Source organism: Suricata suricatta, chromosome 10, assembly GCF_006229205.1.
Source record: "Suricata suricatta isolate VVHF042 chromosome 10, meerkat_22Aug2017_6uvM2_HiC, whole genome shotgun sequence".
Classification (NCBI taxonomy): Eukaryota; Metazoa; Chordata; class Mammalia; order Carnivora; family Herpestidae; genus Suricata; species Suricata suricatta.
This window is the reverse complement of record NC_043709.1, coordinates 16,662,041-16,687,715: the sequence shown is the minus strand read 5'-3', so window position 1 is coordinate 16,687,715 and position 25,675 is coordinate 16,662,041. Positions and strand designations below refer to the sequence as shown.

At 50.8% G+C, this 25,675-nt stretch overlaps 1 protein-coding gene across 2 annotated transcripts in view; it reads left to right on the top strand.

The window, feature by feature from the left end:
- Nucleotides 1-25,675, top strand: part of CHST11 (carbohydrate sulfotransferase 11) — a 261,361-nt gene that overhangs the window by 124,854 nt on the left and 110,832 nt on the right. The window lies entirely within an intron of this gene.

Here is a 25,675-nt window from a genome sequence, read left to right as displayed (position 1 = left end):
TGCCATGCTGCTCCCATGTCGGTTTATTAACGTCCAAGGTGCCCCCAAGAATTCCACCTCACTGCACCAGTTTACCAAGACTCAGTTTTGTGTTTGGGGGGTACTTTTTGTCAAGTGACTGTCGTAGTAAACTGAGCTTGATTATGAAGAGTTTCTCTTTGAGCAAAATAAGCTCCAACCAAGGAAATGTGTCTTGTGGAAAGCTAGGAGCAAAGGGAGGAGGTCTGGTTGCCATGGTGATGGCCTCAGTGGTGTGTGTGGGTCCTGATGTGGAGACTATAAAGCTGGTTATCTTGTGGGAACATTAATTAGCACTTGATGCCAGGAAATTGTAAGTAAACAACTAGTGGCCCATTATCTGACCTTCAATTGCTGTTAAGAAAAGAAAAAAAAAGTGTACTGCTTTAGTCGCAGCCTCTGTGCTTTATTTTGTCTCCAGTTCTTAATTCGGCATTTCTGTGGGCTAAGGTGCTCAGTAGAGGAAAATAATGCCAGGTCCTCAAAGGTGCTGAATTCCCTGAAGTTCTGCAAAGGGAACTTTCTGATCCCACATGTCTTCCTTGTCTCTCTCTTGCAATCCTTTCTGGAAAAATGGACTCCTAAGTCTCTATATCATGGGTGGCCCAACCAGGTGAATTCACTCTCCCCGCTCCCCCCCATCTGCCCCCACGGCTTTGGAGTTCTTGTATAAGGAGGCTGGATTAGCTAGGTCATTGCAAACTTAGATTGCCTGCGGCTCCCTTAATGGGTTCTCTGGTGACTCAGCAGGGAATTTGATATGTGGGTTTTGCTTGGTGCCCAAATAATCTGATTATTATAGGCAGGTCTCCTGGCGTGTTCACATACCTGTCCTTAGGAAGAGGCGGAACCGGCCTCAACCAAGGATAAGATTTCTGAGATGCGAACATTCCCTCTAATTGACTGGCTCTGTGCTCGCATCATTTTCCCCTTCAAACTACCGCTGCTGAAGCACTGCTGCTTTCCTGCGGACCTTCCGGGAGCAGCTTATTTCTGAGGCAGACGCCCCTCTGGACCGGAAGTGCGTGCACTGGGTCTGCGCTTTGTACTGTTGTATCCCCAACTCCTAACATGGGGCCCGACCTATGGAAGGTGTCCCCTGGATATCTGTGATTGAAAAAATGAAAGTCTGGTTCCAATCCCTACCTCTCCTCCAACTGGTTGTGCAACTTGAGTACATGATGAGTCCGTTTCTTGGGAATGTTGGGAGGATTCAATAACTCTGATGTGTCGGGCTATGTAAACATCATTCATCATTACCATGGTCGGGAGGGTGGTTTCCATACTGGAAGCCTTGACCTCAGAGTCAGACGTGGGTTCAAAGCCTGGCTTCTTCACTTCCTAGCTACGTGAGCGTGTGCAGAATATCGGACTGCCTTCCCTCCTTGATAACACGATGCTAACAGAACCCGCCTTGCAGATTTGCATGAGAGGATACATTTTGCTCTCTGCCTTCTGTGAACTTGGTGCATTCCTGGATTCATTCACTTGTTCGCTCATTCATTGCTTCATCCACTATTGTACGTGCCTAGTGCTGGGCACTAAAGGGTGAGCCATATGTGGTGATCTTGTTGTCCCGGGGCTGACGTGAGTGAGCTGACTGGAAAGGGAGACCCTGCTTAGTCCATTTGTAAACCCACCAAAGGAGAGAGAACCTTCCTGGGTGGAGCTCATCTCTTTTTTCTGGTGGCATTTTGAAAGTATCGCCTGGGTGAGGAGCTCCTTTAGCAGTAGCCCAGGGCCTGGGAGGGAATCTGAGGCTGGAGAGGCTGCTCTGGGAGCCATTGGTGAAGGCGGAGGTGAGTGAGTCACCTCCAGCAAGAATGTCGTGGGCAAGCTGTCTGGCCCCCTGTTCAGGCAACCAGGAAAATGTCCCTGCAGGAAGATCTCCCCGTTTCTTCGGGATGTTACCCGGGATGTTTTTTCTGAGGCTGGTTTCCTTTACAAGCTGCAATTACGTTCCATTCCCACGCAAGTCCAGTCCGTGGTGCTTCCCAGAGACGCAGTCTTGGTGACCAGTGACCGTTTGGGCTGCCACGGGCAGGGCGTTAAGAGAGAGGAAGGAGCAGGCGTCCCCGCTGAGTTTAGTTTTATGTCCACGAGACCTTTACGAACTTTGCGCCCGATCGGGCACAGTTGTGGCTTCTCACGTTTCCCTACCAGCCAAGCTGTTGAAGTCGCTAAGCCGGAACTGATGTTATCACAGAGGCGGATGACAAACCCTGTAATTGCTAGAAACCAAACTGCTCCTGGAGATGCCATTTCCCTGTTTTATGCTGACTGGTTATTTGGGTTCGGTGTGTGATGGTGGAAACAGGTACCGTTCGTTGTAGCTAAGAAACCAGTGTTCTGGGAAGAAGGTAGCATCGTAGTTGCCATGTACCTGTGCTGGAGACCAGATGTTGTGCAGATGCTTATAAACAGCCGCCTGAATGCTTATCATGAGCCCCAAACTAGGTATGATACAGCCATTTCATGTACGGGAGAGCAGAGGCCAAGAAGGTTGTACAACTTGAGTAGGGTCACAGCTAATAAGCAGAGGAAAGATTGAAGCCCAGGATGAAGTACAAATCCATTTATCTCCGTGCTGTGGTCCCTGTCACCAGCAACGTCCTCTTGGCTCAAGAATTATCCCATCTCCTGTCTACAACAACCACAGAATCACACCCAGAGTTTTACTGGACAAAGACTTCAAGGCACCCTTGGGAAAGCTGGCTACGGTCTAACTTTTGTGTCCAAGGCTTTCTTATTTTAGTGCCTCACAAATCCCTAACCGTTAAAACAACAATTGGTTAAAAAAAGTGGATAGTTGATATTCTTAGAAAAACTGCACTCTGATGTCTTATAATTTTCCTGGTTCTGTGCTGTCTCCCTGGCCCCAAAATAAAATGTAATTGCTGATCAGGTCAGCTGGCATCAAGTCACCGAAAGTTCGGGAGCTGCCAACCGCATACTTGTGGGCGGAGCACATCTGGGGTCCGCCCCGGCTCAGCTCACACTTGCAGGGCAGAGCTACGCTGTCAGCCATTAATAGGGCATAATTGCCCCAAGATGCCAGCGGGAGCGAGACAGCCTGTCCCTGCTGCCTCGCCCACCTGCGGGTCCTCTCGTGGGCTCCCCGAAATGTTCAGAGCGGCACTCATGTGGTTCGGCCCTGCCCTGCCCAGGGCTTTCTTTAGCCTTTCTCCTTGCTCTGTGATTACCATGTTCCGAGAAGAGAGATGCACAGCCCAGGGGCCGACCAAGAATTCATAAACACAGAGTCTAGAAGGCTTGCGGGAATGCAGGAGATGCAACTGTCTGCGGGCATTCCTGAGGCTCCGTGAGGTCCGGTCCATGTGCGAGGGACCCAGCTGTGTTCTGGGTGAACTGCTTGAGGCAAAATTATATAACAGGAAGAGGATAAAAGGCCTCGGGGGATGCCAAGCATTGGCAAGATCCCTGAGGCAACTCCTGAGGTCTCTGTTGTTTGATGGCCCCTAGGCATCCAGTCTCCAGTGCGCTGGAGTAAACTTACCTCTCTGTAAGGACAAAGGATGGAAGGAGGGAGAGAAGGAAGAAGGGGAGGGAGAAGGGAAGAAAAGTTACTATTCATTGAAAGTATGATGTACTTTAGTACCACACTACACTACACAATTTGAGGCATTTCCATACATATCTCATTATTTCTAGGTTGAACCCCAGTTTTCAGAGAAGTTAACTGAGGTTCAGTTAACTGAGCAATTTGCCAGGGGCGCAAAGCGCCTAAATATGGTAGTGGGGTCCATCCGGCCTGGTGATACTACTGGGGGAGGAGAGCCTATCACTTTCTCTTTTCCAAGTGGAAAAATGCTTCCTTGAGGTTCTCTTTCCTGGTGACTCCAGCTGACACGGACGCACTCAGGACAGCTATAAAATTCCCGGAGTCAGGGGCCGAGGCTTGTGGGGTGCTGTGGAACGCACAGTAGATGTCCATCCAATAAACAACTGAAGTTTTGCTTTTTGCTTCCTGGACCCGATATTTGGAGAGGACTTTGTCTCTTGGCTGGAGCCAGGCTATGCAGGAATCCCCCTCGAGCTCTGCTCTGGGATAGCACACCTTGGTGAAATTGGGAAGTCCGGGTCTTTGATTAAATTTAGATTGAGAAAAGCCTGAATTGTCCAAGGGCATTGGGAGGGGGCGCTCTTCTGGCCCTAACCTAAATAGAATGCTTGCCCAACGTTGTTTCTTCTGCACACATTTATGGGACAAACAGGAAAAAGACATGGAGAGGAGAGGCACGTAGGTAAGAGCACATGATATGTGCTGTCTGATAGAAGCTTTTCAGTTATGGGAGAAGCAGGAGTGGGTCATCAACCCTTGAAGGTACAGGGCAGGTGGAAGGCTTGTACAGGGGGTGGCATTTGAGCTAGGTCTTGGTTTTTTTGTTTTGTTTTTTTACATTTTTATTTATTATTGAGAGATAGAGCACGAGCTTTGGAGGGGCAGAGAGAGGGGGAGACACAGAATCTGAAGGAAGCTCCAGGCTCTGAGCAGCACAGAGCCTGATGCAGGGCTTGAACCCACAAACTGCGAGATCATGACCTGAGCCGAAATCAGACGCCCAACCTGCTGAGCCACCCAGGTGCCCCTGACCTTGGTCTTTGAAGATGCATCAGACTTCACCTGACAGAGAAGAGGGAACGGCATCCCCCAGAGGAGGGCCAGTCCAGGGCACATTGAGAGCATGGTGAGGGGTTTGCGGTAGAGTGAGGAGCTGCTGGGAGCTGGTTGAGGGGGCAGGAAGGACAGGTTGGTGCCAGCTGGGTGAGGGCTGCCCACCCTTGTGGCAGGTGTGGTCTTCACCGGCTGGTCCCAAGGACCCACAGGAGGTTCAGTACAGCTGATGAGCCGGCTGCTTCGGAATCAAGCTGTGTGTGAGCGCGGGGCTTCTCTGAGGCAGAGCACAGCCTCATCTGCAAAGTAACGGGCTCTGGGGTTCTTAGCCCCAGCGGCATGTTAGGACCACTCAGGGAGTTTTGACAAAATGGCCTGTGCCCAGGCGTCACCCAGAGATGCTGATTTTACCAGCTGGTCCAGGGTGGGATTGGGGGTTTTGGGAGTTTTTCGGAGCTCCCCAGTGATTCTGACGGGCTGCAGAGTTCACAGGCACTGGATTGGCAGGCCCATGGCGCCCCTCCAGTTCAAAACTCTTTGATTCTCACATAACCCGTTCTGGGAAAAGCCCTGCAAAGCCTCTGCACCTGAGGCAGCTCCCTGTCGTTTGCTGCAAAAACCCTATGTCAAGCTGAGCACTCCGGCTCATGGAGATCACATGCCCTCCCGCTCCATTGACAGGTTTGTGAGTTGAGGCCCTGAGAGTTGGAGACACCGAACAGAGTGGACAAACCCAAGAGGCAGAGCCCTTAGGCATGTGGGAGGAGTCCTGTGTAAGGGACGCTTGAGCCACTCTGCCCTAGACCCCAATAAGTAGGAGAACCCAGAATTGTCCCATGCCAGGCCTCAGATGGGCCCTTCCGCACCGTCGTTTGGGAAGGCTGATGCAAATGGTCAGACACCCTGGAGAACGCAAGAAAGAGCAGACATTGTACAGCCTCCAACTCTGGGCAATTAATCTCTTCATTACCAACCACCTGGTAAATGACGAGTCCATCTAATTATCTTGTTTTGACCCAACAGCTGTGTACCAGCCAAAGAGGGATTAATTGATTTATTTGTGGACTGTCTCCTTATGCAAAGATATTACTTACTGTCAGCCTAGCAGAACGACAGCTGGCTGGCCAAGATGAAATATTACATGAACTTGATCTTACACACAGTGCTTGGGAGAATGCTTCATTATTAATTGCAAATTACAATAGATGAGTGAGCCCATTGCAAAAACCAGGGACAGCGGGCCGCCTCTTTCACCATGGCCAGTGGCTCCATTATATTTAAACCAGGGAATTTAAACCAGGGAAGGTGTCCTGGTCAGATTTCCGATCAAGCTGGGACAGATGGGGACTCTAGAGTCAGACATGATTTGGGTTGGAGGAGAGAATTGCTTGCTTGAAGGAACTGCCCAGGGGTATGGCCTGGGGCAAATGCTTGACCTTCCGAACATTGGTCTCTTGACCTATAAAATAGGAACACAAGACAGTCTGGCAAGTTTATGAGATTCAAAATCACGTATCAAAAGCACCTAAGAAGGTGCCAGAAGAGTTGGAGCTCATCACTAGCTAGCAATGGGCTGAGTTGAACTAGGCGACCTGGGACTTTTCTTAGGGGGTCTGGGCCACGCTGGGCCCCTGTGCTGCAGGCTCAGAGACATCACAGAAGTGTACTTGGAATTTTGTTGAATAGTGATAAGACAGATGATTTTCTCTTACCCGGAAGCTACTAGCTATTCATCGTGAGCACTTCCTAAAAGTGTTGATTTCTGTGGCTGGTTGACTGTTATTAAGGAGCTGGGTGTGCTGACTGACAAGGCCACGGGTCCTCCCTGCGTGGATGCGACGTGTGCGTGAGCATGTTTACCTGTACACTCAGTCAAATTTAAAGATCTCCAGTTATGTTTATCATGTCCCAGGCCCTAGCGAGGTGCTTCAGTGACAGCTGTGAAATAAGACCCACCCCCACCATGTGCCGTAAATATGATGTCACGGAGCAAATGCCTTCATCCGCATTTCATTCAGCCTGTCTTTCAAGGCTGTGTTTCAGAAAGCCTAATTTGACCCAATATATTCAAATCTAGATAGTGAGCTCAGTGCCCTAATGGGGTTTTTCTGTGTCCGTCTGTGGGAGTATAATCTGGCCCATTTCTACCAGAGAAGGGCATCCGAGTGACAAAATGACCCCGGCAATTTCCAAATGGTAACACAGCTGTAAAATCTGCCATTTTCAGAAAGTTATTTCCTAAATTACCCTCAATTATAAGAGGCCTCTACATAATTTGATTTTTCTGTAAATGATACAACTTAGGTAGCTTCTCAGCCAATTGGATTTGAACTGAGCTGGATGCATCCTGCTGAAAGGAAACCCTGGCTTGTTCTCAGGTTCTCTGTAGGAGGGACCTGGGTGGGGTGGGCCTTGTCTCCTGCCTCCTCTGCCCACCCGCCCTCCTCTTTGCCCACCCTCCCCTCTGCCCATCCTCTACTCTCCCCACCCATCCTCTCCTCTGCCCACCCTCTCCCCACCCCTTCCCCCTCCCCCTCCTCCCCTCTCCCCTCTCCCCTCTCCCCATCCTCTTCTCTTCCCAGTAGTGAAGTTGGCCTGCAGATCTGGTGGGGCATGAGTTCTTCACCCCATTTTCACCACTAATTACCATGAAATCACAGGCAAACAGTTGAAGCTTTTCCAGCCCTGGAGACCTTGTTTGTAAAGAAGGAACAAAATACCAACAGTTCAGTTATCAAAGATTACATTAGAAAGTACACAGAAAGATCTTGGCACATGGCAAGCTGTTCAATCAATGCTGACTTCGTTTCTTTTTTCTTTAAAGCTTTCTTTCAGGAAGTTCCCCCTGATTTTTTCCCCCTCTCCAAGCTCAGGTTAAATGCCCTTCTAGAATGGTGCTGCCTACCAGGAATATCCACGATTCACATAGCCCATGCATCTGAATGATGTTACTTCCGGCTCAACAGGTGTTTCGGTAGCGAAGGGAGCTGCCTGCCTGGTCCTTGAGGAAGTCCGAGGTACGGACACTCATGCTGAGGAGGTGATCAGGGCTTCAACCGTCAAAGCAGGAGGTCTCCCGAGCCCCATTGATACCTGGTCCAGAAACACACCTCCAAGCTAAGCCGCTGCCTAGGGTCTCCCCTAACAACATTTTTCCTGATGGTATAAAGTGCAAGTACTGTGGAAGGGCTGATGCTTAGAAAAGTACTGCTCATTTACGTCTCACCTTCCATCTGCTAAGATTCCCTGGAGGCCAGCCTGTGTCAGTGTGGGAGGTTGGAGAGAATGGGTGCAGGGGTCGGGCACTTGAGGGAGACTGAAAGGAATACAGGGGAGGGGTGGGATGGGGTGGGGGGTTTGCTTAAGCCAGACCTCACTTTCCCTCAGTACTGAGTCCACATCCAACCCTGTTTCTTTCTTCCCTCCTCCTTCTGTGGCACATGGTACAAATAGGAACTCAGTAAATGTGCACTGAATGAAGCAGAATTAAATTCCTTTACACCCCCCACCCCACCCTCCGCACACCCACTCTGGTCACTTGCTCGGGCTGCCACAGATGGGGCGGCTTCCGGAACAGAAACGTCCTGTCTCACGGCGCTGGAGGCCAGACGCCCAGGGTCGAGGTGCTGGTACGGCGGGCTCCTCCTGAGAGTCGCGAGGAAGAATATGGCCCATGCACCTTGCACAGGAGAGGTGGCACATGGGGACAGCTGGCCCCACCCTTCCTGCACGGCACAAACCAGCAGAGCGGAGAGGATGGGCTAACGCTCAAGGGACTGAGACATTATCTCTCCCGGCGGGCAGCCCCACCCATGCCCCTCTGGTTAGGTCAGGCAGGCCAGGGATTTGCAAAAAACAGGTTCCTCTGTAGTTCCTTCTAGAAAGGACCTCTAGAATCGCCCGCAGCTCCAGGGCCTCCGGCCGCTGTTCTGCTGTTTCCATATCTGCATTCCCACACAGCGAGGGACTGCCAGGTCGGCTGTGTCCCAGCCTTGGCAGGTGTGGGGCAGCCCTGGAAAGAAGCTGGCTGTTCTGGAACTTACCACAGGGGTGTGACGCCCAGGCTGACTCTAGCGCTGCCTAAAATGGTCTTTTGCAACATTTCTTTTTCTTCATCTTAAATCAGGGGTTTTAAAGCCACAAAAGAGCCAATATACAGTCTGGCAGTCATTTTGAGTATTGGAGAAACGGCTCCGACCGTCTGTTCCATCTCCAGCGTGTTCCCTGCAGGAATAGCCGCAGATACACCCATGGATGTGATGACATCTGCCGGTGCAGAGCTTTGTTCTTGAGAGGTGGGCCAGTTCCGTGCGTGCTGGGGTCCAGGCCTCACGTCCCGTCCGTGTTTGGGGAAACGTTTTGAGACAGAGGGGAGTGTCTGAGGCCACACAGCCTGGGAGTGGCTCAGAGCGGGGGCCTTGGCACTCGCCCCCCCCCCACCCCACCCCAGGCCGGAGTCCCTGGGCCACCAGCTGCCAGCTACATGACCTGGGAACACTTCTTAACCTTCTCTGTGACTGTTTCCTCACATGAAAAGTGAGGGTAATACTGGCACCCACATCACGGGGTTCTTTGAGGATTAAATAAATCCAGACACGTGAAGTGCTTGGAAAGGTAACTGGCCCCGAGTGAGGCCAACCTAAGTGTTTGTTGTTTGTTGCTGTGATTGCTCTTGAGGCACAAAAGCCAGGAAGGAGCAAACGGTCCCTGGAGACAAATGAGCAAGTCCAAGTGCAGATTACTTGGAAGGTAGAACCCCGTAGAGCTGGACCGTCTTCTGCCTGTTACAAGGGAGCTCCGGCTGTTCGAGCTTGGGCTTCAGTTTAGAATCAGAAGAGGAAATTCAAAAACTCCCCATGCTCAGGCCACACTTTCAACTTATAGAATCTGCTTTGCTGGGGCCTCAGTGCTTTGCAAAAGCTCCCTGTTGATTGCTACGTGCAGCCAAGTTTGAGAACCACTGCTCTGGGCTTTTACTCCTCAAAGACTGGTCCTTGGACCGGCAGTCTTGACATCACCCAGGAGCTTGTTAGAAGTGCAGTCTTGGCCTGCTGGATGCAACCGAGGAAGGCTCTGGAGCAAACAGCCCCATCCTGAGGCTCCCAGAAGCAGTATAGATAACAAGGTGCATTAGGTAGCAAGGGAGAGATGCATGGATTTTGGAGGCCAGGAAGCCAGAAGAGGTCCTTATCTCTCCCAGAACGTGGCACGCTTTTGCTTTCTGAAAACTTAGGAAAGAAAGCTGTGTTTATGTGGCCTGGGGTGCCTGTCAGTGGCAGGGACCCAGAGTCCCACGGTGGGCTACCTTGCAGTTCCTCTGGATGCATTAAATATTCCTAATGGGCTCAACTCGGGGGGGGGGGGTATGGGGGGGGGGAAGAAAAGTGGCTTTGAACAGGCGTCCTGAAAGTGCAGGCCACTCCCTGCAGTGCCTTTAGAAGGCAGCTCCGTCCTTCCTGGATGCCGTGACCCTGGGGTGAAGGGGATTTCTGGGGTTCAGCGGTGAGCTGGGCTCCCTTGGGTGGCCAGAGTTCAAATCTGTTCTCTTCATGGATTGGGCTGTCTCTGACCTCGCTTTGTTAAGAACCAGGAAGGAGGAGCCCAAGGTGGGCCCCGCACACTTCCCCCACCCTCCCTCCTGCCTTAATTTCCAAACGACATTTTCAGAGATCATCTTGCCCCCCATCGCCCTGACCTCGAATGCAACAGATCTCAAATAGTTTAATAGTAAGGGAATGGAATTTAGAGCCCAAAGTTCTCAGTTGAAATTGTGCCTTTTTTCACTTACTCGCAGTAAGATCGTGGGGACTGTCTCAATCTCCTGGAACTTTCCATCATCTCCCAGGAAAGTAGGAAGAATTTGTTTACCTTTAGCTAAAGAGGTCACGTGGTACTTCAGCGTTCTCCCTATCAGGCTGGCTCAGTTTAAATCCATATTTCCTGGCAGAGGAACCTTGGGTTGATTCCTAATCGCTGGCTGCCTCGGTATCTTTATCCATGTAATGGGTACCCGCCTCTCTGAACGGTCGGGAGAATACAAGGAGTTGACTCATGTCAAGTGCTGGGACTGTGGCCTGCAGTAACGCTGTCACACATGCCAGCCAGCATTTTTTTTCTTTTTGCCTTTATGTTTTCATCTTTAAAACTCCCCACTGTTCTCCCTTCGAAACAAATGATCATCACGGTCTGGGTCCTGGTACCTGAATGAGGAGAAGCTTCTGTTGCCCTGTGGCTTTTATGGTTCCTCGCAGCCAAACAGCCTGCTGCTGCTCTTCAAATGCCTCATTCCTCAGTTTGCAGCCGAGGAAACTGAGGCACAGAGAGGTGGTGTTGTCCTCTAAAGGTCACCGTGCAGAGCCATCCGGTCTAGACGGGCTGTCGCAGAGCCATGATTCAATCCAGTTCTGAAGCCCGTTGCCCCGGGGAGCAGGCTCCTCCCCCTGCTCGGTGGGTGTAGAGGTTCTTGGCCCGGATGGGTGTCCTGAACTCACTGGTCCCGAGGTGCCGGCGAAAACCCTCTCCTCCAGTGGGAGTCCGCACACGAGCTGGCTCCGTGCCTGTCCTCGGTAGCTGGTAAGCTGGAACTCAATGTGGCGAAGACATCGGCTGGTCCGGGCACCCCTGCGGGGAGCTGGGTCCTGGGGCCCCTCCTCGCTCAGCTCGGGGACAGGATGCAGTGACCGGAGGAAGGATGACGAGGGCTGTGTGCACCCGCATCCCGAGCCCGCAACTTCTCTCGGCTTCCTGGTTTTGAGACCCTCCCAGAAGCTCACTCAGCCCCCTCCTGAGTCAACAGAGCATCCTGGAAGCAGGAACAAGAGTGCTCAGGCCAGCGATGATCCCTGGAATAGGGAAGTTGCCGGGGAGTGCGTCCATGGATTGAAGGGTAGGGAGGCTGCTTTTCGATGTTCCTTTTTTGAGTACTTCCGGGCCCAGGCACAGGGACCCGTCGGTCATTTCCTCCCCCTCCTTCTCTTCTAGAGGGACCTGTTCACCAGCAGTAGCTGATGGAATTGTAGGAGATTCTCACCCCTCACGCCCATTTATCACCAAGGGTAAGGGATTACACAGACTCGCCCTAAGCTCTTGGGGTTTGTAGGTGGGACATTCTGGGTTCTGCTTTTCAAGAGCAACCTGGAAGTCCATGAACAAGGGACCACCTGTAATCTTTACAGAGGGACAAATGTGACTCGGTAAAAGCTGGTCCCTTAGCTAGTAAGTGAGCGCAGCCGTGCAGGGCCCTTGCAGCGGCCTCTTAATTCTGGTGGAGCAGCTGAACGCCTCATCTCATTTCGTAGGGAAATTGCATGCTAGAGTGACATTTGACAATAAGGAGGCTGTCTTGGGATGTGTCCCTCAAAAGTGTTTTGTCACCACTTAGACTGGCTCACAAAGGGCACCTCCAACCTTCTGCTCTGCGCCTCGGGTCTCTCTTATTCCTAGAGCGGTGAATCTCAGTTTAGAATCTCAGCCTCAGTAGGTTTCCCTCCAGTTTACAGGATAAATGAGCGGGTGTCTGAAAAGAAATGTGACTTTTTAAAGAAATTGGCAGATACGCGGGGAGTTCAGAAGCAGCTGACATCCAATTATTCACGGTCCTGGGGGAAAGGGACTGAATACGAAATAGAAATCCACAGATAAAGCTCCAGAGCTCATGTTAATCAATAGCCTTCTCTTCCAACATTCCTTTAACCAGTGCCAAAAACTCGGCTGATTCATCACTCTCTTCAAAACTGAGATCTGAAGAGATGGTACAGGAGAAACAATTTGCCAACCCCTTTCTTAATGAGAAGGATCTAGAGGAACTGATGACCCCCCCCCCCCCCCCGCCCGTTAAGTGCCATTTTTCTTGAGTAAGTGGCAAAATGAGCTTATTGTGTTGGTTGGTTTGTTCATTGTCTTATCAGAGAAGAGCATATAACACTGCAATTTTCTTTTTTGCTGAAAAGAAAGACATGATTGGGATTCAAGCCCAGGTAATCTTGAAATAAGAACCAGGAGCTGGGAGAACGAAGCCCAAGTGCCATTGATAAGGGAGGCTCCCTCCCCGGGATAGTATGGTGTAGCTCAGTCCAGGGGAAGAGGGGATAAGCATCTTGTTAAGATAAGGCCTTGCCAAAAACAGCCCCTGGCAAAGTGTTGCCATTCGTTATCCGATTAGTGCACATGCGCAGGCTTTTCTTTCTGGAGCCTGGAAAAAGCCTACTCATCTTTATCAGGTTGGGTGTTCAAATTTAACTTGCTAAATAGCAGGGTCCGAACCCAGTGCAAACCTTGGAAGGTTGCGGTGTCTCTGATCTCAGGCTTGACACTGGGATCTTGGGAAGGCCGCAGATTACAGCCACAGGTGTGGGGGACACCTTGATCGTGGCCTGGGGAAAGGGTCTGTTAGGGGAATAAGAGCCAAGCCAGCCTCCACGGTGAACGTGTACCGCAGGGGTTGTTCTTCCTCTCTGGTGTTGTCTTTGACTTTGCCCTTGACCCGGGGTCAGTCACAGCCTTTCAAAGCCTGGAGTTACTTGTCTCCCAAAGTGTGATAGGCAGAACCAGCCCCACAAAAGAGGTCCATACCCGAACCCCCGGAGTCTGTAAGTATGTTACCTCACATGGCAAAGAGACTTGACAGATGCGGTTAAGTCCAGGATTTAAAGTAGGGAAAATTATCATGGATGGATTCAGGGTAATCACAGCAGAGGTGAGAGATGGAGATGCCATGACGGATGGAAGTGAGAGTCAGAGTGATGTGAGGACCAAGCCATGAGCCAAGGAGAGCAGGGGGCCTCTAGAAGGAACTGCCAGCACCTGGACCCTCCAGAGGGTAGGAGAATACTTTTGCATCCGTCCTTAGCTGCCGGACTTTGCAGTGTTCGTTACAGCGGCCTGGAGGAGACTGGTCCGCGAGCTCCCCCATGCAGGGTTTGCGTGAGGCCTGGACCTTGGTTGGGAAAGCGGAATCTAGCAGCGGTGTGCTGGGTGTGGAGAGTGAGGACACCGCTGATGGTGGGGGTCCTATGGCCTTTGTTAAGAGATTGCTTTGAGCCTAAGGTAGAGTTCCATGAAAATGCGCAATGAATCCACCTTGTGAGCCAACAACCTTGGTGGCCGAGCCCCTGGTTGTTTGTGGCTCCCACCCTGCAGGGCCTAGGTCCAGATGGAGCCCAATCCTTGTGTTTGTCAGTGTCTCCTTGACAACCATACATACCACCTGAAATCTCCATCACATTTTTTTGTTGCCAGGTTCCTTGGATGGGAGGTACCCCCACTATATTTTGTCAGTACATTAAAGAAAAGGACCAGATGCAGATTTGCAGTTCATGGTGTTACATTTGTCAGGATTTTCCTTCATGGTTCTATAATACTTCTAGCGTTCCTAAAGTATTGTGCTAAAGGCTGACTTCATAGCGTTCCTAAAGTATTGTGCTAAAGGCTGACTTCATTGAAACTCATGCTCTATAGATGCAAAGAGAAGGAAGCTCAGGGTCCTAAGTGAGTCCCCCAAAGCGAGTTCTCAATAAATAACTAAGATGAGGCCACACTTCCAAGTCTAAGCTCAGGGAGGGAGTAGAGTGCTGGCTTAGGGTAGATAGCCCTGCCAACCCTAGCTGGTTGACCTTACAAGTTACTTAACCTCCCCGTGCCTCAGTTTCCTAATCTGTCAGTGTAAGGATAATCATAGTACATACCTCCGAGGTTTGTTGCAAGGACTAAGTGAAGATACAGGAATGAAATGCTCAGAACAGCGCCAGGCACATTGTGGGGGGTGTAATTGTATACCAACAGCAGTAGCGGCCAGAACCATAACCGGAGACAGTTGAGTCCTAGATCAGGGCTCACTCCAGGGGTCCCCCCATACTGAGAGGCAGAGCCCCGCAAAGCCATCTCATTCTCCTGGAGCATTCTAAAGTGCGAACGAAGTCAGTTTCTGAAGTTCTAGACCAGGTCCACACATGTTTTCCAGATTGTGAACATTGCGGTCTCTGTTGTAACAGTTCAGTGACGCAGTGGCCATGTGGAAGCAGCCGTAGACAATGTGTAAAGGAATGGATGTGGCTGGATTTGCTCCACAGGTGGCCTTTAGACACGGCTGAGAGCCAGAAGCCCCCAGCCTCATCACACCCTCAAGGGTGTCCTTGAGCAAGCCACGCCAGCTCTCGGGGCTCAGGTCTGTCACCTCTAAAATTAGGAATAACCACACCTCTGTCAGGCGATGGTGAGGACAACGAGAGCAATGTGTAAAACCACAGTCCTGAGCCTAGTGTAGTTACTAACATTTTGTCACCGATGCACGATCCTGGTCCAGGCCGCCGTTGGTAGATAAAGCACACACGTGCACTTGGTGTGAGATGTCACGTGCTGGCCCCCAGCTCTCTGTCTGCAGTTGCATGATGAGATCAGGAAAGGCTTAGTTTCGGTTACGTTCATCTTGTCTGGGGATACGAGCAAAGCACCAGCCTCTCAAAGTTCCTCTTTGCTGCCATGAGAGGTTTCTCAAGCAGCAATGCCTTCCGTGTCGTGCGAATTGATCTCCATTCTGGAAATTGCAAATGAGCAAAAGGACTGTGATGAATGGGGGCTCCAGAGAAGCACAATGCTCATTCGCAGCGTCTCAGGCTGGAGAAGGGGAACCTGAAGCCGGGGCGGGGGGGTGATGGTGGTAAATTAATTGCCGGGCTGAATCACAGAATGGTTAGTGAATCAAAAGCATTGTGCTAAGCAATTATGCATCTCATTAAGATGCACTCAGTCTCAGCCTCAATAGTAGGGGAATTGTCAGCAATTACGTGCAAACCTCAATTTTGAGGTCTGAAAAGGGGTCAGTGCATAATTGGCAGGAGAAGAAAGAGAAGGGAGGTGGTTTGGAACAATAGGTATTGAAAGGCCGTCGCAGCAAGGAAGATGGGACGCAGAGAGGCAGACACTCCAGTCGCTCACGACTAAGCGTGTGTGGTCTCCGAGTCACGTACGGGCCACGTGGGCAGCGCATTTGGTGTCCTTTATAGGCCTTCTTGGAATCCAAGAGGCTCACTCGAGAAGGTTGCAAGTGTGGTGCTTGGGACATGCTTGTCAAATGAATGAATGAATGAATGATTGGCGTTTGCCACATGTTTGTCAAATACCTGAATGAAAGAAGGAGGGAATGAACGAACAGATTAAGAAGCCAGCAATCATGTAGTGGGGATAGTAACAGCACCTCCTTTATTTGGCTGGTGTGAGAATTGACCCGGATAACGCACCTAAAATCCTCAGCTCAGTGCCTGGAACCAGCAGGTACTGTTTCAGCTAGTGCCGGTCCTGCTTCTTCCCCAGGCGCGTTAGTCAGCTCGGGCCGCAGTAACAAGTGACCACACAGCGTGCGGGCTTACCCAGCAGGCGTTTACTTTCTCGGTTGGGGAAGCTGGAAGGTGCTAGTGGGCTGATGTGACGCTCTACCCTCAGGTGGCCTTTTCTGCGTGCGAGTAGAGCAAGAGGGGGAGAGGGATCTGGTGTCTCCTCTAAGGACACCAATCCGAAGGGATTAGGGCCCCAACCTTATGACCTCATTTAAACTTGATGACTTCCTTCAAGGGCCTGTCTGCAGGTTAGGGCTTCAGCATATGCATTTGGGGAGGACACAAGTCTGTCTCTAATACCCGGAAAGGGTCAGACTTTGCTTTTGTAGTTATTGCACCTCACCCTCTTCTAAGCAGCGACACAGAACCTTTGAAAGGACTGAAATAACCTCTTCCTGGGTGAAAAAAGCAGAATACCTGAACTACCTCTCTAAGGCTTCCATTAAACAGATGCCCTTGGAGCAGAAATCGACCAGGTGAACCTGTGATTCCGTGTCAGAGTAAGCGCTGTTAGATCTCATTTCTTTTTCTCTGTCTTTCATCCCTCCACATCTACCTGCAAGACACTAAAAGCTTGTTAATTTGAACCCTGCTAATTTAGAATGTGTAACATTTCCTCCAACCTCACCACGAAGAAGGGATTTGTGCAGCAGATTAATAGTGTGAACATAATTAGAAAAGACAAGTCTGGAAGAGCCGGAGGGGACCCGGAGAGGATCCCGTCCTTCCTTTCCCTTGGTGGCTGATTTCTTTTCAGATCAAGACGTCGAGGCCCAGGGAGGGTACGTGGCCCCTCCGGGCTTGTATAAGGGGGGCTGTCTACCCTCCTTAAGGACACCAGCCTAATTCACGGAGGCCTGTTTGTTTGTGAAAGACACGGGCGCTTTATTAGCTGTGGGTTCTTTTTACTATGTGGACTTCAAGTATTAAAAGTGCATTTTTAAAAAAAATATTCTGCATTTTAGGTTTTCCCTAATTATGACTGGCATTCTCCCAAGTTAGGTTGAGCTATTTTGGTGAGGTTTTATAGTTATTTAATAAGAAAAGCTTTTTTTTAAAAAACTCATAAAACCTTGTGTACAATTCATTCTAACCAGTGCCCCCTCTTACAATTATGTCACTAACAACTTCTTTTTAAAAGACCAGAACTGTTGTCTATTCATGTTAACCTTAAAAGCAGCATTCACCGATCCCCTGAGAAACAAGAAGTGTAATACTTTATAAGATGGAGGCAGAGCAAATGAAAAAATGGGTGTGAAAGAGTTCTGTGCATCGGGGAAGCATACACAAATGCTTTGTGTTTTTCTTAGTTCCCACCTCTGGCCTGGGGAGCCCCCAAAGAGCGGTCAAAACGTATGTGTGGGTGCAAATGCAACATTTCCTTGGAGACGTCCCAGAGAATGGGCTTTTCTCCCATGTGATTTTTTTAAAAAAAAAATGAACGAGAAGCCAATTTATTAATTTAACTCCAACTGTAACTGCCACAGAAGGACTAGAATATTCTCATTAGCGCATCGGCACGTCCTCTCTCTGGAGTCAGACCAATTAGGGCACCAGACTGCAATCAACAGATTACTTAGTGATTCCAGGTTCAGAGCACCCATGAGGTGGACAGAATTACAGCGTGTTTCCTTGACCTTGGGACTTGCATTCTCTGCCACAGCCATGGCCACTGAGAATGGAGCACTCCCCGTCTCTCGGGGGTCAGGGGCTTCTCTCTCCTTCCTGAGTATTTAATACACCCTTAACTCCATTTTCAGATTGTGGAAGATTAAGGCTTATAACCTGATTCATAAAGCCAATTCTGTACTGGATAGGATGCTGGTGGTGGCGGTGATGATAATGATGATAATCTGAAGTGGCAGCGGTGGTGTTGAGGCAGCAGTGTTTGTAGTAGTCAACATTTCCTTGCACACTTACTCTGTGCCGGGCACAATTCGGGCGCTTTCTATACATTATTTGAATGATCACAATCCTATAAGGTTGAAACGCCATTCGACAGATGATGATGAGGCTCAGAGAGGCCAATAGTTTGCCTTAGGTCACACAGCTGGAAGGGACAGCAGCAAGAGAGGACCCCTCTCCACCCACCATCTCACGCCCTTACTCCCTTCCTTGTTGCTTGGCACAGGGCACTAGGTGCCCAGGCTCGTAAAAGTCCTGGGACGCCCACTGCTCCCATTACGGTGACTCGGGGCGAGGAGCCCTGTATGCCAGGCCCCCAGCATTTGCCAGGAAGCCTGAGGTCAGGAGACAGGAGACTTCGGTTCTTTGGCTTAATCCCAAAGGTCCCATTCTTCCTGCATTTCCTGTAGGGGCCTCATCTCCAGCCTGATGCATGCTGACGGGTGGCTCCCCACCTCACAGAGCCCAGTGGCCACATAGGTTCAGATGGTCTCTCTGTTGTCACATGCGAGAAAAGACAAAGGGCAAAAAGATTTCTGTTTTCAGCTGCCAGGATTACAACATGAGCCTATCAAAGCTTGTTGAGTCTGAAAGCATTTCTAGTTTCCTTCTCAAAAAGCAGTAATTTTGACTTTGGGCCACCAGGGCTCAGTGAGATGTGGTTCCGTTGTCTGGGGTAATCTAGTACTGAATCCCGCTTTGTGGAAGAGGGTCAGTTTCTGCTGTAAGGAGCAGTGTCATCTCACCTGAGCTGGCCCCGCCCTCCCTCTTCAGCCACATCTCAGGATCCTCTTTCCCTTCCAGCCGTACAGGACCTGCTTTGGTTCCTCCACTGTGTTTGCAGTTTCCTACCACTGGGCCTTTGCACATACTGTTCCCTCTGCCTAGGAGCTCTTCCCTCTCCTTCTCCCCTCCGCTTGATTGACCCCTGCTCAGACACAGGCCAAGGTGTTCCCTAGGACCTGTTCCACGTTCCCTTGGCACCTTTACTTCTTCACAGCCCTGCCCCTATTGTAATTATTATCGCTTTTTTTTGTTATTTGTTTAGTGCCTTCTTCCCCATTGGGTGCTGTAGTCCATGCCGGTTGCCTCTGTGTCTGCTTTATGCCTCATGAAGTTCCTAAAATGTCATGGGTGCTGGGTAGGTGGGGGAGAGAATGAGTCCTGCCCCTGCTTCCTAAGAGCAGAGCCTTCTGACCAATCTACTCAATAACTCCTTTTCCATCCACCCCAGGTCACATATGTAGAGCAGCAAATAGAGAAGTTCTTACGAGTGAGCACACTAGAGCCTGGCCATGTGGGTCTGCCCCCAGCCTTGCCCCTTACTAGTTCTTTTTGTTCTCCGTAGCAAATCACCACAATCTTAGTCATTTACAACAACACACGTTTAATAATGTACGGTTTTCGTGGTTCAGGAGCTGGGCAGGCCTCGCTGGGTCCTCTGCTCTGGAACTCAGCAGACAGCAGCCCAGGTGTCCTCCAGGACCGCAGTCCTCCTGTGAGGTTCGGGTCCCCTCTGGAGTTCTCATGGTTATTGGTAGAGTCCCTTTCCCCACAGCTGTAGAAATCACAGCAGCTTGCTTTTTCCAGGCCAGCACGAGAGTCTCTCTGAGTTTAAAGAACGGATAAGCCCTCTTTAAAAATGCGCATCTGATTAGGTCAGGCCCACCCGCGATACCTTCCCTTTTGATTAACACACAATCTCGATTGATTAAGGATCTTAATTACATCTGCAAAATGACTTTGCCTTTGCTTTATCGTGTAATCGCAGGAGTGATATTCCATCATGTTCCCAGGTGCTGTGCACACGCAGAGGGAGAGCATTATGCAGCACATGCCTCCCAAGTGGTCAGGGATCACCCAGGACCATTTCTGATTGCTACTCCAGCTGCGTGACCTTGGGTGGGTTGCTTTCCCTCTCTGTGCCAGTGTTACCTCATCTGTAAAGTAGGAGTGAGTGTAGCACCCACTTCATAGGGTTCATTGTGAAGATCAAATTAGTTAATTTATGTTAAATGCTTGAAACAATTACTGGCAGGTGGTGAGTACTCAGTAAATGTTAGCTGCTACATCCGTAAAAATGATGATAATCCCCAACCGGACCAGTGGCATCCGAGCCTAGAAATACAATCTACCAACTGGCAGCAAATGAAATCTGAGAAGCCAGGCTGAAGGGGAAAAAAGAGACCAGAGTATCAAGGAGCTTGGTAAATTGCCTTTCTGAAAGGAAGCTGACAGCTTCTACTCCTCAGGGCAAAAATGGGCAAAGCAGATGGGAGGCTGTATCAAGTTACTGAAGCAAATTAGAGATAAGTGGGTGCATGTGCCCCCCATTTGAGTTCATTTCGTTAAAACGTCTCTTCTCAGGGCAGAGGAATGTTCTTGTGTCTCTGGAAAGCTGAGGCACCCCCTACATCAGGAATTTTAATCAAGATTGAACTCCCAGATAGGAAGGAATGAACACAGTTGGCAACGTATGTAAGCAGGTTGTACCCCGAAGTTTAGGTCCGACCTAAAGAAAGGCTGTCTCTGAAATGAGATCTTAGTTGGTTTGGTTTAAACATTAAGGCTCCTGGGGCATCTGGGTGGCTCAGTTGAGGTCTGATTCTTAATTTCAGCTCAGGTCATGATCTCAGGGTTGTAGGATCGAACCCCACGTCAAGCTCTGCGCTGAACGTGAAGCCCAGTAAAGATTCTCTCCCTCCGTCTGCCCCTCCCCCTACTCATGCATGTGTGTGCACTCTCTCTCTCTCTCAAATAAAAATTACGGGTCCCTCGTTACCCGGGGGAGACCCACAATCATGTGATGCATATTTGTGCAACACTGCTAGCGGGAGGCATTCATGGAAATTTGCTGTGTGATGTGTGCAGCCAGCTGAAGAGTGTTAAGAATCAATTTGCTGCTCAATCTGGGGTGCTGTTAACCACATGTGGGAAGACGCAGCGAGGTGAGGCAGGGAGGCAAGTTCACGGCGGCGTATTTAGGAACACCGGCTGGTGGAAAGAGAGCGTGCCGGTCTTTGGAAGGGAGCTACTTCATTGAAATCCCTTTCAGTTGGGCCACCTGGGACAAGTCATCCACACATCTGACAGTTTAGCTCTGGTAACTTTATTGACAGCCCTGGTGGACACCGTTGGTGCTCTGCCCAGACCCCCTTGGGTCCCCTCACGGTACCTGGGTGCCCATTCCCCAGTTTCCGTGTGCTTGGTTCTTAATGGCCACACCTGTGTCTTGTTTCTGAGGCTTCATTTTGACTTTTGGAGTTGCTTCCTTGCCCGCACGGAGATGGAGAAGAATCGAGGACTTTTTCCCTTCCTGCACAGCCCTTAACCTCAGGCCACGCAAACTCAGAGGAGGAAAGTCATGCTCCTGAACTCCCCCTAAAGAATCAGGTTTAAGACTTGGCGTTAAGCCTGAAATTCCATCCTTCCTTAGGCTTCTTCGTCTCTCCTCTGCTCTTTCCAGGACCTGCTACATTATATGCAGGGCCCGTTGTTAAAACACGATTAGGAATTAAGACTCTCAAGGTGGTGACAGCAGAGCATTACACCAAAGGTCAGAGCCTTCTGATTGGTGGCCCTGTGTGATGCCATGCGTCACATGCTTAGGAAGCTGGTTTCCCCTTCCTTCCTGGGAGCATCGCTTATTCAGTCGCTTGCATGGGAATTCTTGTCTCGTCTGGACGGGTTCTAAGATGGAGCTGTAGGGAGAGAGACGAAGGCTCAGGTCCTGATGTCACCCATCATCAGACTGAAATAAAGCTGGAGGTGCCCGCAGCGAGAGATGTGGGGACAAAGGCGTGTCCTCGCAAGGGCTCCCAGCTCCAGGCCAGGGTTCTTTCTTCTGCCCTGGGTGTGAGTGTGGTATGTGCCCTGGGTGCAGGACAGAGAGACCTGGGGGCTGGTGATGGGGAAGAGGGGACCGCAGATGACAGGGGACACAGTGTGAGCAGAGGTACGGAGGTGAGGCTTCTCCCTTAGCCGCTGCCTAGTGTGTGCTCAGTGCAGAAGATGGCGTTGGAAACAACCCAGTCCTTGCCCCAAAGGTGCTCTCACAGAGAGGCCTCTGCCCACTCAGGTGGGACTCTGTGAGAGAGGCCTGAGCTGAAGGAGGTGAGAAGCCATGCTAAACCTAAGAAATCTTCCGAGGATTTACGCTTAGGCATGAAGGGTCCCCAAACCGCACAGCAAAGAAAAGATTCCCTGATTGTGGACTATCAGAGACTGACAAAGGGTTGGAGTTGACTTTTGGGGGAGAGGGAGAACTTCTGGAAGGCCCCCCTCATCCACTCAGTCTGGTCCCCCGGACCTAGCCCCCTGGCTCATCAGTTTGCCCAGATGTAATTGTTCAGTCCTCTTCCAAGTTGGTGGGGCTCTCGTCTGAAATGGCCCCAGGTCCACAGTCTCCCTTCAGCTGCACCCCGACCGGGGCTGGAGACAGCACCCACTCTGCCCTGCTCCTCTCTGGGGAGCCCACGGACGCCCTGCCCGCTTCCCAGAATGCCGGAGCACGCGGTGGCAGGAAGGGACCTCCCCGCAGGCCGGGGAGTGCAGGTGCCAGCGTGGGCCTCCCGGTGGCTCTGTGGGGCCTTGGGAAACTTGTCTTTATCATCGGCTCCGTCAGGCTGAGGCCATCCCTCACTTCTCACAGCGTGACTGCTGGCAGGGAGGATGATAACTCTTCCATCTGGGAATAAGTGTGTAAACGCCATAAAAACCTCTGGGCCCCGCCAGAGGCTTCTATTTTGTGTCGTGCTTGCTTTCTATAGCTTGAAATACTTGGCTGCTCCCAAGGTTGATGTGAGCACCAACTGGTCATGGCTGGTACTTCTTCTTGACAAATATCCCACTTGGGGTGGGAATTTGTGCGTTCTTCACTGCCTTCTATTAAGCAATTAAAAGGAGGCATAACTATATTCTATGGGTCTATATTATAATTAAATGATTTGTAATGACCTAGTGACATTGGAGGGGAAGAATGCAGTGGAGGAGGAGTCACATTTCCTCTCTGTCTCTCTGCTGTCCTTTTGGGGGAGGGGGTGGGGGAAGGGGAGGGGAGGGTGGTCAGGCTTCAAAAGCATCCCTGACTGTGGCTGTGCACAGTCCGGCCCCGCCCTGCCCCTGGCCATGCTGGGAGGCTTCTCAGTCCTTCCCACACCCCCATCCCCTCCCCCAGCTTGCTTTCCCTCTGCCTGCAGCGTCTACACAGTCCCATAGCCACTTAATGTGGTTTCCTTGGGAAAGTCTCCCCCGGAGCCCCAGCTAGCTTAGGTCCCCTCTCATAGGCTCTCCTCACACCTCTTCGCTTTTCTAGCCCTCCGTTCATCACACAGAGACTTGCTGAGCACCTGCTCTGCGGCAGGTTCTGTCCTAGGTACTTGGGACATATCCGTGAACAAAACAGACACAAATCCCTGTCTTCGGGGAACGTGTATTCCAAATCCATGGAGACCGTGACGATGACTGATTATTTGGCTATTAGTGGATGGACATGTCTTCCCCACTGACTTTGAAGCTCTGTGAGGACAGGGCCATATCTGTCTTGTTGACAACAGTCTCTGTACTACCACGTACCGTGAATCCGTAGTGCACCGTAGGTGCACAGGGAATGAAAAGCAGCTTATTAAAGAAAATGAACAGGGCAGCTTGTGATCTGAGGGCTGCTGTTGGATCCTCTAGGATCTCTGAGGTAGTGGCGTCTTCCTTGGGAATCCAGATATCATCGTGTGGAATTAGCTTCTCAGGACTGGATTCCAGCCCGAGAGAGAGAATGGAGGGAAGAGGCATTGGCGCAGCCACAGGTCCCCCCGGAACCCCAAGGGGCTCCTCTAGGGACCGGAGGCACTCCTCATCCATCCCCTGCGATGTGCCCTGCACATCTTGCACCATTTCTGAGCCTCTCTTCAACCTTCTCCCCTCCACGCTGCTGCTCTGTCTTTTCACTCCTGCAACTTCTTGGGGTCATTTTATTTTTTATGTCAAATACACATTTGCTGTGTGATTGTGACAGGGCCTGTTACCAGCCCCAAGGCCACCTCATCCAGGTGTTAAGACAGGTCTCCCCTGTGTTTGGGGATTGGCTGGGTGACTCTGTTTCACCTTGTTCATTTTTAACCCAATAACCTGGCTGCTGCCTGCTGATCTGTCTTCAGAATCCCCTAAACACCTCTGCTGAAACACAGATCTTCACCTCCTCGACAAGATGTGTTCTGTTCCCTTGTCTCATGTTGTTCATTTGACTAGTCATTCATTCACTTATGCATTCATTCATTCATAAGCACGTGCAGGAAGGAGGGAGGGAGAGAGAAGGAAGAGCATGTGGTGTGAAGGCCTCTCTCTTTGGAGCAAAACTCAGCTGAAGACTTAACTGCCTCTAGAGCCGACTGCACCCCATTTAAAATCTCACTGATCACAAAAGCCTTTCATTAGCTGATATCTGACCTCCAGCTTGGGGTCCAGGGTAACCCACTGCGGTGGCTCACACCCCCACCCCCAGGTCTGTGCTTGTAGCAAATGCCTATGAAAGACAACGCAGGGAGAGAGGAGGGGCCACAATGTCCACCTTTTCAGGAAGGGAAGTACATTTTTACGCTTAAATGATCATTCTGAGGCCCTTTCCAACATGGGTGCTACCTGGTCACTTGGTGGAACGTGCCTAAGGGGTCTCCTAAGTGTTTAAATATGCCCTTAAAGGGTCCCAAACTGCTAGCAGTCCATCCCCAGGGACCGAGAAGAGCATGCGGGAGGCAGAGGGCAGCACAGACCCCTGGCAGGTCCAGTCCAGCTGGAGATTGTGTTTGAACAAGATGAAACACGGCTGTGCGGGTGGCCCTGCGGGTTGCAGACATTCGGTGGATGGACCTGACTGCAGAACATGGCTGTGAATCTCCACTCCTCGCTGTGAGGGGGGAAGAGCTCACCAGCACCAGTTTCATTGGAAGAAGTGAGCCGGGGGCCCAGGGGCTGCAAATGTGGGGGCGTGGCTTGGCGACCGCACAGCAGAGCAGCAGCTGCGCTAATCGGGCCGAGTCCGTGTTCAGCCTCGGCGAGCATCGTCCTTGCTTGGCCCCGTGTGCTTTCATTCCGGCAGGGTGGGCTGGATCGAGTGAGGTCTTATAACTATACAGCGAATAAAGTACAATTTCATAATGATGATGGCAGTGATGATAAAAATAGAGCTAGCACTTACCGTGTGTGTATTCTGTGCCAAGAGCTGTACATCTGTAAATGTGTTTTATTTAATGTTTATTTATTTTTGAGAGAGAGAAAGAGACAGAGCTCAAGTGGGTGGGGGGGGGGTGCAGAGAGAGAGAGGGAGACACAGAATCTGAGGCAGGCTCCAGGCTCTGAGATGTCAGCACAGAGCCTGATATGGGGCTCGAACTCGCGAGCTCAGAGATCATGACCTGAGCCAAAGTCCGGCACTTAAGCAACTGAGCCACCCAGATGCCCCAAGAGCTAGACATCTTTGTATGCGATTTTACTATGGATTATATCCTCCCCATTTTACAGATGGCATCACTGAGTTCTAGGGACGGATCCAGTGTTGTACAGCAGAGCAGTGCCGTCCAGATCCGAATTCAGGCACTTGGCCGTCCCGTATCCTCACGTCTGTGCTGTTCATGGTTTTGAGGGATCCCGTCCCACTTCTCCACCCAATCCCACCCCCTTCTACTTTGCTCAGACTGAGTTACTCCCTGACTTGAAGAAGCATCACGGGCCACCCCTTGCTTGATGGAGAAGGACAGTGGAGGCCTGGAGAGGGGAGGCTGAACCAGAGAAACAT